Raw genomic sequence first — 4,293 nt, 5'->3', positions numbered from 1 at the left:
TATTCATATTTCAAATGTTATCCCCTTCCCCCACTCTTGCAAACCCATTCCCCCTCCCCCTGCTTCTATGAGGATGCTCTCACTCCCACCCACCCACTCCAACTTCGACACCCTGGAATTATCCTATATTGGGGAAAGGAGCCTTATAGGACCAAGGGCTTTTCCTCCTATTAATGCTGGACAATGCCATCCTCTGCCACACATGCAGCTGAAGCCATGGGTCCCTCCATGTGTACTCATTGGTTGATGTTTTAGTCCCTGGGAACTCTGGGGAGTCTGGGGATGATATTGTTGTTCTTTCTATGGGGTTGCTGAACCCTTCGGCTCCTTCAGACTTTTTCTAACTCCTCCATTGAGGTTCCCGTGCTCAGTCCAATGGTTGGCTGTGATCCTCAGACTCCGTATTTGTCAGGCACTGCAGAACCTCTCAGGAGATAGCTATAACAGGCTCCTGTCAGCAAGCACTTCTTGGCATCTCCAATAGTGTCTGGGTTTGGTGTCTATATATGGGATGGATCCCCATGTAGTGCAGTCTCTGGATGGCCTTTCCTTTAGACATTACTCCACACTTTACCTCCTTTAGACAGGAGCCGTTCTTTGTTAAGAATTCTAAGATGAGTGGGTATTCCCATCCCCCAACCAGGGGCCTTGCCTAACCTCTGGATATAGTGTCTACAGGTTCTCCCTCCCCTTTGTTAGGTATTTCAGCTAATGTCATCTCTGTTGGGTCCTGAGAGATCCTTGCTTTCCTGGCATCTAGGACTTGATGTTGGCTACCACCTGTTCCCCAACCCTCATTGGTACAAACCTCTGTTAAAATTTCTGACCCTCACCCCAGTCTCCTCCCATACCTGATCCTGCTTCCCCTTTTCCCCCTCCTGTTCCTCTCTTTTTCCCAACCATCTCCAATCCTCTAACTCCTGTGAGTATTTTATCCCCTTCTAAGAAGAACTGAAGCACCCACACTTTGGTCTTCCTTCTTCTTGAGCTTCATGTGACCTGTGGATTGTATCTTGGGTAATTCAAGCTTTTGGGCTAATATCCTCTTATCAGTGAGTGCATACCATGTGGGTTTTTTTTTTCTTTTTTTTGTGTGGGATTGATTATCTCACTTGGAATGATATTTTCTAGTTCCATGCATTTGTCTATGAATTTCACGAAATCATTGTTTTTTTTGAAATTTAAAGAAAAAATTAATTGAAGATCTGAAAAACAACTCCTACAAGATTGACTTTTCCATAAAACTGTAGCTACACGATGCATTGTGTCTATCATGTTAAAACGTGCATTAGACACAAATACAAAAACCATGAAAACAAGCCACCATTCTTTAACAATTGAGCAAAGATAAAATGCCTAAGGAACAACATGGATGACTTGCAAAGGATGGGCTCTTTAAGCACCATTTAAAAAAAAAAGAGCACAGATAGATGAGTGTTCAGTTATACACACTGAAGGGAACCTTTGGCACTAGGAGTCAGAGCATTTTGTCATAGAGCATTAACACATATTATAAAAGTGCGTAGTGTCAAAGGAACAGAACCACTAGCATTCAGAAGCAGCTTTGTCAACTAGGCAAACACTACAGCATGTCTCTCCGTTGTCCATCAATGATACACTGGTAGAAACTTTGAAATGAAAAAAAGAAAGAAAAAAGGAGCAGTTAACTCCTTTTATTTTCTCTGTTTAAAATCAAACAGGAAACAAACATCAACTCTGTTATACACTGACGGTCTTCAAAGTACATCATTTGTACAAGAGAAGGACGAAGAACCAAACTATACAGAGATCTAAGCACGAGTGAGAGAGCACACTCCTCACATGGCTTTCCGATGATATTTGGGATGAGCCACTTCATAATCACTGACACTGAACAGAGTTGCAGAATTCTTTGCCAGGTACTTGAGGAAATCATGTAGAAAGTTCAGTAATAAAGCAAGGCTTTTCTCATCTAGAGATGTATAGGCCAACATCTCTCCAATTCGCACAAAAAATCTGTTAGTGTGGCGCTCCATACACCTGGGACATGGGTGCATCTGGGTGATCGGCCAGAATTTCAGCATACTGTGGTCTCTCAGATTTGTAGAGTAGCTGAGTGCCCAACATTACATCGAAGTACTCCTTTATCTCCGCCACAACCTCCTTAACAGCATACTCCTTATTATCTGTATTTCCTAGAGACTTCTTATAGTTTGCATAATCCTCCAAAATGCAATCCACATTCTTCTTGGCAGGAAGATAAAAAAACTGCTTTTGTCTGGTGATCAATCCCAGTCATCTACAAGCCATGGTTTCAGCTCCTTAGGAATCTTCACTTTAACTTCAACTCTGTTCATGAATGTTTCTTCATTTTCAACGGTTGTATCTACCCGGGCTCTCTTCTTCCTCGGAGGCTGAGGTGTCTCACTGGTACTGCCACCGTCTCCGTTTCCAGGTGTTTTCTGTTTGTTCTTTTTTGTTTTCACTTCACCCTTTTTCTGTTGCAGACCGGATGTCTTCTTCCCTGGAGCAGCCCCTCTCATCTTGCCCTCTGCATATTGTTCCTGATTGGCCTTTTGAAGTTCTCGATGTTTCTGCAAATTGGTGTCCATGTATTTGAGTACTCTGCTTTCTGGCACCCATTCATCCCAATTTTTATTCCAACCACTGTAATGGATAAAATACTTCACTTGTTTGTCCTTTATGGCAACCTTTACACACTTTGATTCATAAAGAAGAGGCCCATGAAAGCACAGCACTCGCTCGCCCTCCTGGAATTTAGGCTTCGGGTCCTGCTTGGGCACCGTTTATAAGTGATTCACCACTTCCTCCTTCTCCCACCACCCCGGACTACCACCCCCTACTCTCTACCCCACCCATTGTTTTTAGTAGCTGAGTAGTACTCCATTTTGGAAATGTACCACATTTTCTATATCCATTCCTCTGTTGAAGGACATCTGGGTCCTTTGCAGATTCTGGCTATTATAAATAAGGCTGCTATGAGCATAGTGGAGCATGTGTCCTTGTTATATGTTGGAGCATTTTTTGGGTATATGCCCAGGTCTAGCTGTGTCCTCAGGTAGTATTATGTCCAATTTTCTGAGGAACCTCCAGACTGATTTCCAGAATGGTTGAATCGGCTTGCAAACCCACCAACAATGAAGAACTGTTCCTCTTTCTCCACATCATGCCCACATCTGCTGTCACTTGAGTTTTTAATCTTAGCCATTCTGACTGGTGTGAGGTGGAATCTCAGGGTTGTTTTGATTTTCATTTCCCTGGTGAAGAAGAATGTTGAACATTTCTTTAGGTGCTTTTCAACCATTCAATATTCCTCAGTTGAGAATTGTTTGATTAACTCTGTATCTCAGTTTTTAATTGGTTTATTTGTTTCTCTGGAGTCTAGCTTATTGAGTACCTCGCATATATTGAATATTAGCCCTCTATCAGATGTAGGATTGGTAAAGAACTTTCTCCAATCTGTAGGTTTCCATTTTGTCCTATTGACATTGTCCTTTTCCTTTCAGAAGCTTTTTTTGAGGCCCCATTTGTCGATTTTTCATCTTAGAACATAAGCCATCTGTGTTTTGTTCAGGAAAATTTCCCCTGTGCCCATGTGTTCAAGGCTCTTCTCCACTTTCTCTTCTATTCGTTTCAGTGCATCTGGTTTTATGTAGAGGTCCTTGATCCACTTATACTTGTGCTTTGTACAAGGAGATAAGTATAGATATATGTGCATTCTTCTATTATGCTGACCATCTGCTGAAACAGCACCATTTCTTGAAAATGCTGTCCTCTTTCCATTGGATGGTTATAGCTCCTTCATCAAAGATCAAGTAATTAGTTAGGTATATGGGTTGATTTCTGGGTCTTCAATTCCATTCCATTGATCTACTTGCCTGTCAAGGTACCAATACCGTGCAGGTTTTAGCACTATTGCTCTGTAATACAGCTTGAGGTCAGGGATGGTAATTTCCCCAGAAGTTCTTTTATTGTTGAGAATAGGTTTCACTATAGTGGGTTTTTTGTTTACTCCACAGGAATTTACAAATTGTTTTTTCTAACTCTATGAAGAATTGAGTGGGATTTTGATGGAGATTGTACTGAATCTGTAGATTGCTTTCGGCAAGATGGCCATTTTTACTATATTAATCCTGCCAATCCATGAGCATGAAAGATCTTTCCATCTTCTGAGATCTTCTTCAATTTCTTTCTTCATTAACTTGTAGTTCTTGTCATACAGATTTTTCACTTTCTTGGTTAGAGTCACAGCAAGGTATTTTATGTTATTTGTGACTATTGGGAAGGGTTTCA

General features: G+C 41.4%; 1 pseudogene across 1 annotated transcript; it reads right to left on the bottom strand.

Moving 5' to 3' along the window:
• Positions 1-1,817: 1,817 nt before the first annotated feature.
• On the bottom strand, positions 1,818-2,852 carry LOC116900612 (annotated as a pseudogene). The gene has a single exon (XR_004387938.1). The product of XR_004387938.1 is annotated as a mortality factor 4-like protein 1 (transcript).
• Between the last annotated feature and the right edge of the window lie 1,441 nt (positions 2,853-4,293).

This window comes from Rattus rattus, chromosome 5 (assembly GCF_011064425.1).
Source record: "Rattus rattus isolate New Zealand chromosome 5, Rrattus_CSIRO_v1, whole genome shotgun sequence".
NCBI lineage: Eukaryota > Metazoa > Chordata > Mammalia > Rodentia > Muridae > Rattus > Rattus rattus.
Note: the sequence above shows the minus strand (reverse complement) of the source record. Positions and strands in the feature narration are given on the sequence as shown.